The sequence below is a fragment of the Artemia sp. Qi Xiang Cuo genome, chromosome 7 (genome assembly GCF_049724085.1).
Source record: "Artemia sp. Qi Xiang Cuo chromosome 7, ASM4972408v1, whole genome shotgun sequence".
Lineage (NCBI taxonomy): Eukaryota > Metazoa > Arthropoda > Branchiopoda > Anostraca > Artemiidae > Artemia > Artemia sp. Qi Xiang Cuo.
The window spans coordinates 18,624,944-18,636,946 of record NC_142800.1 but is presented as its reverse complement, the minus strand read 5'-3'; the positions used below and the strand labels follow the sequence as shown (position 1 = coordinate 18,636,946).

The 12,003-nt window shown below is 34.7% G+C and overlaps 1 protein-coding gene across 1 annotated transcript in view; it reads left to right on the top strand.

Moving 5' to 3' along the window:
* Positions 1 to 12,003, top strand: part of LOC148950026 (uncharacterized) — a 140,687-nt gene that overhangs the window by 62,795 nt on the left and 65,889 nt on the right. The window contains exons 12-14 of the mRNA XM_089092077.1: positions 872 to 1,055; positions 4,626 to 4,872; positions 8,632 to 9,340. The gene's annotated coding sequence lies outside the window, so the exon portion shown is untranslated. The remainder of the gene's footprint in view (positions 1 to 871; positions 1,056 to 4,625; positions 4,873 to 8,631; positions 9,341 to 12,003) is intronic.

The following is a 12,003-nucleotide window of genomic DNA, read 5'->3' as shown; positions in this document are numbered from 1 at the left end:
TGTAAATGATTATAAATATGTATATTTATTTATTTTTTATCGGAAGTGGCAACTATAATTCTTTCTAAAATTTGTATACTTGCCATTTTCGGTGTTAAAAAACGATCTAGATAGGTCGCGACTTTGGGGAAATTCATTTCCCCCTCCCAGCCCCCAGAGTATTTTTCATAAATCATCTGCTGACTGAAATTAGTTGCAGACCCTAAAGGTTGAAAATTTTCAGGATAAGTAGGACGAGTTTCAAAATGTAAATTGTTTGTTGGCCCACCAGTTGATTCTAAGCTTTTACAGAAAAATATTCCTGTTTTATTACTGCCAAGCTAGTCTTCTTAATTGCTTCGCATGATTGAAAGACGAAGCATTAAATGTAAAAATAACAATAATAATGTGTGTACCATGGGACAGATTTTCGCTCAGGGATTATTGTTCGTTTAATAAGATTGTTCGTAAAATGCAAGTTGTTCGATTTTCGGGGTAAGAAAACAATCTAGATAAATCATGACTTTGGGAAAACTGTTTTCGGGCCTTAATCAATTTTAGAAAAAAAGCATTTTTCACAAGAATGACGTCACACATACCAAGATGTCCAATACCCTAATGGTTTTACTCTCTACTGTGAATAAAATAAAATTAAAGCTGTTTTGCGAAAGAGATTAAAAAAAACTGCCTCTTTTCACCCAGTGAAGGTCAGTCTTCTCGTACTAATCTACAACAATAAACGTCCTTATGCTTTACTATAAATAACCAGACCGTTATCACCAAAATTAAGTGGGTCTTAATTTACACCTTTTAGGATCACAAGAGAAATAGTTAATGAAATGTTTATTTATGTGACAGTATATTTCTGTTTGATACGTTCTCTTTTTTTCAGCATTTGATAGTCGTCAGTTCCAATTGGAGTGCTTACTAGAAGAGGACGAAGATAAGTCACTGGTTCTGACACCAAAGGATATGCAGGAGAGAGGACGACATAGCTACAACAAAGACAAAGACATGGGCACAATGGACATGTCTGTTCAAACAAGTTTTACTGAAAATCCAAGAGATACTCCTAGGTATTTTTCCAATATGTTAATATTTTCGTGGTTAAAATATAATATTTCCTACCCTCTTCAAAATCATTTTTTCATTAGTAAATTGTAATTTTAGTTCGAGCTAAATTGTGGTGGAAGGTTATTGGATAGCGTGTCTGTTCCCACCGCAACTGAAATAGAAACGCGGTATTACATTCAGTTCGTATAGCTGAAATTTTGACGGTTTTTGGTGATATTTGTGGGAGTTTACTGAAAGCACAAGAACGTATATATTTATAAATTATAATTAATATTATAATTATAATTATAATAAATTATTATAGTTATATGTATTATAATTATAATTTCGTATTATAATGGCCTTCCAAACCCTCATCATAATCTTCTTCAGAGTTTTTATAAATGTTTTACATCTTTATAATTGCTTTTATCTCCTTCAATTTGTTTAATATTTTTTGATATTTGAATAGTTCGTAAGAATTCTAGTTAGATTCAGGATTGTAATTATTAATTATGATGATCATTATCTTGTATTACTTTTAGCCTAAAAACGTAGATAACAACAGGTTGAACATCTAAAATGCTTATAATACCTAGACAGGTCTGACATTGTAGTCAGTTTTGCAATTATTGTACTAAAATTCGCCTATAATTTTTTGTTGTCTGTTGTCTTGGAATGAAAATAACAACGGATAGTTGATTACCATTAGTGGTAACTAATGGGTAACTAAGTGGTAACTTGGGGTCTGAAACATACCCCAAGACATGGTTACTATTCGTAATTTTTCTACAGTGTTTGCGTATTATGTTTGGATTTTGCATAAGGATTGTTTAACCTGTGCTGTGTTACCAAAAGTTTGTCTTCTTTTTTTTATGCAGGACATCCTATAATTAGCTTTGCTGACAGACAGAGCGAAGCATTTCTGTTTATTGAAAGTTGTTTATTTTCTCAATAAAATAAACGTTATATATTAACAATGAGCAACTTGCATAACTTACAGCTCTTGCACCGGTGGTTGCTGGAGGGGGCTGTCAACACGGAGGCATAGCTATTTGACATTTACGCTATATTTATATCAGAATTTACGCTATACTTATATCAGGAATGTTTTACAGGTATTACATTACTGCATAAGGATTCTAGGAATTATAGCAGATACTAGTATTTCGTAGTAGTACAATTACCTGTTACAAATCAAACTTAGTTATTAAAAAATGAATATGCAGCTCACGAAAAATTGGCTTGCGAATATGTGCTACTATACAGTAACAGCCTAAAGCAAAAAAAAAAAAAACAATAACTAAATGAAAGGAAGTTTTTTTAGAATTAAAAACTAACTTGTTGCTATAGTTTTTTTTTACAGGGCGCCCAAAAAGTCATTTTGCCGAAAGAGAGAAAGGAGGATCTGTTTAATGCAATGGACAACACCATATTTGACATTATAAGTGTTTAACTCACGCTAAATTGCTGAAAAGGGATTTGAGTAAATTTAACAGACACTTTTAAAAATAGTAGTACAATGCTAGTCTATTACAAATCAACTTTTAAAAATTATTTAGAAGCACTTTAAAATCAAAGTCTACAGGTGTTTGCTGCAAACAATGACAGCCTCAAGAAAAAAAAATAGTAGAATAGATAAAATGAAATGAAGTTTGTAAAAGAATTTCAAAATAACTTGTTACTAAATCTCTTTTTACAGCAGGGGCGGATCCAGGATTTTTTTAGGGGTAGGGGGGGGGCGCAGAACAGGTTGGTCCGATGAAAAAAATTAGGGGGGGGGGCAAAATAGGTTGATCCGATAAACTTGCGTTAAGAGTAAGTTTAATTAACGCAAACTTGAGTTAAGTAAGTAAATTACACTACTTTAGACTCTGCTAGGGGGGGGGGGGCACTCGCCCCCTGGATCCGCCACTGTTTTACAGTCCACACCAAAAGTCATTTTGCTGAAAGCGGGAAAGTAGAATCTGTTTAATGCAAGGAATACACCGCGTTTTACATCAGAAGTGTTTAACTTGGGTACAATTTCTGTAAAGGGATTTTAATAATTTTAGTAGACACCAGTAAAGATAGTAGTACAGTACTAATCTATTACAAATCAACTTCTAAAAATGAATTAGAAGCACTTCAAAATCAAAGTCTTCTAGTGTGTACTACTAAACAATGAACAAATTCGATAAAATGAAATAGAGCTTTTAAGAATAAACAAGAAAACTTTACTAAATGATTTTGTACAGGGCATCCCAAAATTACTTTTGCCGAAAGAGGGAAAATAGAGTCTGTTTAATGCAAGGGATGCACCGTGTTATACATCAGAAGGCGTTAACTCAAGTTCCATTGTTGCAAAGGGATTTTAGTAATTCTAGTAGACACTAGTAGAGATAGTAATAGATTACGGATCTATTACAAATCAAATACAAAAAAGAAATAAGCTGCAGCGCACCAAAAACTAAGCTTGCGAGTATGTGCTACATTGGCACCCTAAAGAAAAAGAATGGAATAAAATAAATAAAATAAAATTTTTAAGAAACAAAAAATAACTTGTTAGTAAATATATCTTTTTGTCTCTAAATGTATCTTTGGTAGTACAGCAATCTAGTACAAACCAGATATCAAAAATATTCAGCAGCGCGCTAAAAGGTAATCTTGCAAGGATGCACAACAAAAAAGGGAGAAGGAAAAAGAGAGTTAAATAAAATGAAATTAAGTTTTTCCAAGAATTAGGGGATGAATTCCTGTATCGAGTAATGCAACCAAAGACATGCGTAACATGACATTTGATGAGCCAAAGCAACATAAAGAATTTTTTCTCTTTTTTTAACAACAACATTGGCTAGCACAGTAATCGACTGTTGAGTTTTCATTTATGCAGATTTACTTAATAATGAGATTATAAAGTTTTAGTTTGCTGAAGTGGCTTTAGGAAGATATTAATTTTTTTTTTTTTTACTAAATTTCAGGAATTTTCTGATGTTTTTTTTAGCCTAAATTAACGTTGTTTTCAGCTCGGTAAAGTGACCTTACGGATGCCTTGTTTTTCGTTACCTGAATTTCAGGAATTGTCTTTAATTTTTTCACCCTATTTTTCATGGTTTTTTCTTCAGTAGAATGACTATATGGATACTTTTCTCTTCTTTAACTAAATCTCTGGAATTTTCTTGATTTTTTCCATCGAAATTCAAATTATTTCAGTTGGGTGAAGGGGTTTTAGGAATACCTTGTTTTTCGTTACCTGAATTACTTGATTTTTTCACCTAAATTGACGTTATTTTCAGTTTGGTAAAGTAGCTTTAGGGATACCTTGTTTTCCGTTACCTGTATTTCAGGAATTGACTTCAATTTTTTTCCATAACTTTACATTGTTTTCAGTTTGATAAAGTGGCTGGATACCTTGTTTTTCGCTACCTGAATTTCAAGAATTGTCTTTAATTTTTTCCCATAACTTTACATCGTTTTCAGTTTGGTATAAAGTGGCTGAATACCTTGTTTTCGCTACCTGAATTTCACGATTTTCTTTAGTTTTTTCATCTAATTTCAGTACCTTATTTGTTTTGCCTGAATTTCAGAAGATATTTAATTTAATTGAATTTTAGTGCGAAGACTCCAGTCAGCCGTGTTCTAAGTAAATCTGTAGGAACTCCAGCATCAGAGCTTCGAGCCCAAATGCGTAGTCTTATTTGTCGTATTAAACTTATACAAGAAGAGTATTCGCTGCTTGAAAACCATTATGAGGAGCTCGATAAAGATTACAAAGAGCTCCAAGAGTTTACTAAGTTCGAAAAGGATTTTGGAGTCAGAGACAAGTGGGAGAAAGAGCAGAAATTGAAGATAAAGGATCAGGTTAGATTTTTTTTTTCTTTATATAAATTTGAGTCTTTGGGATCAAATTGCATTTTTATTATTTATATCTACTTAACATTCTGAAAAATTTGTCAAGCTGTTTTGCTGCAATATATTTTTTGTTATAGCCGTTTTTTGCCGTCAAATGGTCATTTGATAGCCGTTTTTTGAATAAATGTGTCTTTTCCGATTTTTGTCCAGTGGACCTTCAATAACATGGGCCAGCCAGTACCTCTTTTTCATCTCGAAACACTATTTTGTAGCCTGGTATTAGGAATATTCTAAATTCATTCAAAGAAGTTTATATCGTCATTTTTTAAAGAACTATTTCAAACTTCTTCAACTACTTTCAGTTGAACCACTTTCAACTACTTCAAAGAATAATACTTTGGAAACTTTCACTGCATGCTTAAACTCCTGTACAGTTTTTTCTATACAGCAAGGATTGATAATATAGCTCTCTGATTGGCTGGTTTCAACTAATTCCGTAAAAGTTCAAATAGATTGAACCTCAAGGTTGACTCTTGCTAGCCAGGTGATTCATCAAGATAGCAGCAGTGCATCCACTCTTCTATGATGATCGTTACGTGTAGTTTATCGCTTTGGTATAACCTCAGTGACAATGATTTTTAGCTAATATCGAGATCCACCTAACTCCAACGTTTTAGCTAATGCTAGGCTCACGTCAGACCCATTTGTAATAAAATTATCTTATTTGCTCGTTATATCTAGTTAAGACACAAATCAATTTCTACACAGTTTTTTCTTCTATACAGCTAAGGATTGATAACTCTCTAATTGGCTGGCATTAGATAAATTTCAGAAAATACAAATAAATTTGACAACTAGCTCTTAAATTTTATTGTTTGGAGATTTTATTGTTAAAATTATTGTTCTTTATTGATTTTATTGTTCTGGAGCTTTTAAATTTTATTGTTTGGAGATGACTAAATCTTATATCGGATGGGTACGTCCTTAGCCAATTCTCATGATGAATGAATCTAAGCTCCTCCCCTCTTTTATTTATAGATTAATTTTAAATCTAGAAAAGTTTTTCTATGCAAGTTCAGAGCGATTAAACGTTAAAGTATATGTTCCCCCATGAACCTAGCGATTTTGTGACAAGGCTGCATCTGGGACTTGCACCATAAGGACAAAATACTTTGATCATTCATTAGTCTCAGATCTATTCATTCACAGAGTCATAATTATTATATTGTTTAGAATATCCCTTGGTGGAGATACCAAACTTGCTCAGAAAATAAGAAATTTAAATTTTTTTCAACATATTTTTATTCTGAAAAATCATCACGCCAAATATAAGAGATTTTCTTTGGTTAATGGATGGATTGGAACGTCAGAAGTGTAATGATAGTAAAATTTTCATCTTTGATTTACATATTAAAACCATAGGAGAGGAGATAAACAATACACTTAAACTTGCTGAGAAAACGCTAACCCTAAATCGAGCAATGATTGCCGTATATTATCGAGGGCTTGCCCAACTCCTTAATATCTTGTCAGTTAAGTATTTTGTCACCGCTCAGTCATACTTTATTTGCTCTTTTTGTTGGTACCGTCAACCTTCTGTCCTCAATTTAAGCTGGGATAATAAACACAGCCATGTACATAGGGATTGGTTTTTTATTTGGAGGGGGAGGGGCAAATTAATCAAAAAGTTGATGAAAAGATGCACTGTAGGAAAGCTTTTAGAAAGTTGGTGATACATCGTGAGATTTAGGAGGGAAAAAGGATCAGACTTCCGAAAAATATTTGCGTGCCAAGGTTCATTTTAAAAATATTTAATTAAGGGCAGAAATAAATGTTAATTTATTTAAAGGTTTAATTAAAATACTACTTACTTATTTACTTAACTCCTATCCGGCCAGGTTAGCTGACTCGGGGCTTCTCCTCTCATGGTGTCATGGACAGTATTTTCTGTATCCCCTCCTTTTTGTCGCAGTCCTCAGCAGTAATTGGAAAAGATAGTCGAAAAAGCTTTCGCGCCAACGCTTGGGAGGTCATCCTCTTGAGCGAAAGACAATATTCCTTCAAAGTCTCTTTACGGCCTTTGGGCTGGGAACATACACTGGAGATGTCCTTAACATCTAAGCTGCTGGAACATGGTCTGCATGATGGATTGAGAGTAGTTTAGAGAGGGCAATAGCCGTTTGGTTAATGCGCAAATACAGAGAAGTGATTCCAGTAAGCTTTCGTGGTGATTTAGTTTTGAAAGGTGCCATTCAGTGTTCGTCACCGGCTTTTAGGGTCAACGTCTCCACTCTATGCAGGTGTCCCGCAGCCGGAATCAGCAAAGCACGATAAACTTGTATCTTCAGCTTTATGGACAAGCATTTATTTTTTCAAACGGAGCACAGGGACTTCAAGCATGCGGAGCCAAGAGCCATGCGTCGTTTTGTGCGACGGTTCTTAGGATTCACTTGTTGATGTCAGCACACTCAGTTGGTAAACGAACTGATCGACCTGCTTGATTTGCTCGCCGTGAATAGTGACTTTGATGATAGGAGGACCAGTCGAAAGAGTATGGGTGACTCATAAGAGTGGAACCTGGTGCTAGTATCGGCAAAAAAAAATATCAGCGCCATCTAGCGTTTGGTGACACTTATACTTATTATTACACTAAAAAATGCCAAGCGTCACCAAACGCTAGATGGCGTTGATATTTTTTTTTTATCGACACTAGCACCAGTTCCCACTCTTGTAAGTTACCTCTAATCTTGGGACCAGTCTCTTGTGCCGTGCTACTCTCATCTACTTAGATCTGCTGACGTTTACCTTCACGCCAAAGGAACTACCTGCGTCATCGATAGTGTTTGCACTGGCTTGCAGTTCCTCTATTTTTTTCGTCCAGATGATTAATATCATCAGCTTGTGCTATCAGGTCAAGTTTTTTTTTTTATAGGAATTTTGGCTATTGTGACTACATTAATCATTTAATGTGGTGAAAAATTCTTATTTTTTTGCCTCTCAGAGTGTGCATAGCTAGATGATCTGGTTTCAACGTATCTAATTTTTTTCTGGTCTTCTTCTAACCTTCTCTAACCAAAAAAATTCTTTTGAGGACTTATTGATGTAATAACACACAACCGCTCTTTTAGTGAAACATTGCCGCTTTTCAATAAAATAATAATAATAATAAAAAAAAAAGCTTCTTCTGTGCATTTGAACTTGTAACCAAAAGGATATTACCACAGATACATGTATTATTATGTCCCCCTCAAACCCTCAAAAGGTTATAATGCCATTTATGCATTAAGACGTCACCGTCAAAACGAAGAGAAATTACAAAGGCAAATGTACTTTAATTTAAAAAGAATAGAAAACACGACAGGTAAGCGTGTTATTACCGCCCCCTCAACCCCGCCAAAAGCTTACAGTGCCATTTGTTTATTAAAATGTCAAACCGTCAATATCATTACCTGCACTCAAATAGACATTATTGACCAGTACTACAGTATTACATTGATCAGTTACAGCATTGACAATAAAAATTCCTAAAGAATATGTTATTACACGTACAAATTGTATCAAACTTTCTTTTTGCAGTTACTTTAACAAAATCGAGATGATTTTGGAGCTGGAACCATTCCACCTGGCTTAAGAAACTGTAAATGGGGAATCCTAAAGTGAATTGCGCCAAAATTCGGATACAAGGTGGGACGGTTGCCGTATGGCCCCTAGATTTTGAGAACTTAACGTTAATTATAAATATAGATTAATTATTTTTCTCATTTGTAGCTTGACTTGGCATCCGAGGAAATTCAAAGTCTAGAGAAGAATAATGATGATCTTGAGCAAGTTGTCAATGATCTTCAGCTCCAAATTGAATGGGAAAGGGAGAGAAGCTCCAGGGTTATGACATCTCTTCAAGAGGAGACCATTAAGCCCTTGGTCACTGAGAACACAGACCTTAAGAAATCAGTAAAAGAAGCCGAAGCCAAGCTCACGATTCTTGAGAAAGAGAAAAATGACCAGTGTATTGGATTTGAGATCGTCAAAAATAATATGGAGAGGCAATTCACGGAGCTACGTGCCTCCCTTGAAGAAGCTTGGGGATCATCTCAGTCTGAACAGGTACCTACAGGAAAAGAACTTCAGTTAAAGCTCGTATTACTGCAGGAAGAACATAAGACTACAAATGAGAAACTTGCTAACCAAGAATCTACCTACAAAACTGACATTGAGTCACTTAGAAATCAGTTGAGCATCAAAGAGTCTCAAATCCTTGAAGAAATTGCAGCTAGACAATCTGCTGAAGCTTTAACAAAGCAATTACAGCTTGAACTTCAAGGATACACTGACCGTGTGTCATCTGCATCAAGAGGAACAAAACGAATAAGCTGCTCTCCAATTCGTGAAGATACTTCTATCAATAAAAGCCTAAAGCAAGTACAGAAGAAGCTCAAGTTGGAAGATAGTTTTGACGAATCTACCCCTTCAAATTTAGGTAAGATTTTTAAAGTACATATCACATGTGCATGGGCATGTGTGGGTATCCATGTCCGCGTTTATATATATGTGTGTATATATTACCGTGATTGCCCGATATTGGTGAATGTCGAACTTCACCGGTGAATGTTCAAAATACCTTTTTTTTTCTCCTAGGATTTACTCAGCGTGGTCAGTAAACTTTTTCAGTTTTATCCAAGGTTTGATAATGACAGGTTAGGTTAGGCTGGATTTAGTTAGGTTTTTAACCTATTTTCGAGATTTATAACCTAATTTAACCTAACCCAACCTAACTTTAACTTTTACCATCAGAGCTTGCATAAGACTGAAGAAGCTGTTTCGTAAAGCTAATTAAATCCAAGCAGAGAAAAAGGAATTTCGGACGTTCACCTGTGAATGTCGACATTAACCAGATTTTGGACATTCACAGTAATATATATATATACGTGCGTTGTAGACAAAGAATCCAATCATGTTGACTGTTAATATTACATCATTACTGTTATTGTATAAAAGGATTTGCAAGTATCTATCAGGGGATGTTAGAAATACTGTTGGAGAACACCACATCGCTTGGTTAGGCGTCTGTACTTTTTTCGGAAATGCTGTAAATTAAAGACAAATATATGGATTAGTTTGTTCGTGAACACTCAATATAGACGGACGGGTAGATATGATTTAATACAAGCATTTCTAATGCCGGATCCCATATTTATAATAGTTTGCTTCTTTTGTAACGATGAGTTTCGTCGTTCTTCGAAAGTAAGTTTGTAACCTATTTATTACTGACTAGTGAATATATATTACCCATCGATAATGTTCCCTCAAAGGTGTAGCCCTCTGAGATGCATTCCACACACAGAAACTAATTTGTTTTATTGTATTTACAGACATTAAGAAGGGGCGGGGGGAGGGGAACCTTCCATCGGTTCAATCAAGGGAACAGTCGGCTTCATATAACAGCGAGGCCATATCAATTATTTTCCGGTGGAGTGGAGGCAGTTTTTCCCGGGGGGGGGGGGGTGGTTGTCAACTTTTCATTACGTTTTATAGTATTTACGACAAGTATTTTGAAAGAGGGGTTTGGGGGCTCGAACCCACTAACCCCTCTCCCCTTGGACAGGGGCTTGATTAACAGTCTTTTGATACCCAAAGACAACTCCACTTTCAAAGAAAAGTTACACTGTTTTAATTTGTTTGGTGTAATATTGCATTGAAAACAAAAGAAAAACTGCTACTTAAAATTTAATCCGTATTTTTAATGGGTCGCTGTTTTCTTAAAATCCAGTCGAAAAATTGGCCTTTCTATTTTCACTTCTTGATTCCTTCTTAGCTTTGTTCTTTTTCACTTCTTATTACTTCTCATTTAATTCATATTACTTCTCAGTTCTGACTCTACTTGTACGTGGCTTTTTACCTGTTTTTACGTCTCATCCACGCTTATGCTTTGCCTTTGTACTATCTTACTGAATAAAGTATATAATGTTATATTTAAAGCCATAATAATCAATTAATAGATTATTGTGCATCTTTTTAACATAATTGAATTAGATAAACACTAGTTCATAATGCCCAACAATTTGTCCCGTGTTTACACTGAGGAGTTTTTCAAACCCTCTAATAGTATTAAAACCTCCACTTACAGTCACGTTTATCAAGCAGTCTTTATTATGTTTCAGTCACACATGTTATCTCTTAAATTCTTAAATTTTTTATACATCAAAGGAAACACGCTTCCATTCATTATGCTAGATATTGGACATGAGTATATATTGTTTTAAGAAATTCCGTAAGTCTCAAGGTCTGCTAGAGTCCGTAAGTCCTAAGTCTATAAGTCTCAGCGGTCCTTTAGGCCCGCTGACGAAAAGCAGCAATATTTTGGAACTGTATAACCAAAATCAGGGCTCACAATAAGAAAAACTCTTATTCCTTGCGACTCTTAAGTGATTGTAAAGGAGACATGGGATGAAAAGGTATATTTTAAGGGGAATTTAAGAAAGCAGGAGCTAAAGTAGGCTACATTGTTGAATTGAGGGTGAATATTTTACCACTTGAGGCAAAAAAGAAAATATTTAGGGAGGAGGCAAGGGTAGAATGGTCCTTAATTTTGCCCCATGTGTGAAGATATGGATGAGACGGTTGGTCTTATGATGGGCGACTGAAGAAATGGATGAGTTGCGAAAGGTATTGTACGGAGATTGTGGCTTTAATGATGGATGGCTGGCAAGTACAGGGAGGGATTATTGTTTTGTCAGTGTGGAAAGACAAGGACGATTTCTCAGTCTAGCAAAAGGGGGATAGAATTGGATTTTCGTAATTGGTATGATGTTTTTTTTATGCTGTGCCTGTCTTAATGTAGTGTTTGTCAGTTTTGATTATGTTAATCAGAATTCAATTTTTCATTATATTTTAGAGCAATTTAGTTATTATGAATTATGTTATTTTTTTCAAATTTGGTTTCATTTCTTAAAATCGGGTCTTGTGCCCCTAGGTTTTATTCGTTAGTTGAGGAATTTTACTCTTGAACCCCGGGTTTTTGAATTCCGTTACTCTTTGCCTATTTTTCCTTGCTTTTTTTTTTATAGAAGGTGGAGTAATTTAAAAATATTACAAATCATCCCAAAAAAGGCTGAAAAACTAAAATTCTATAGCTTAAAAAAT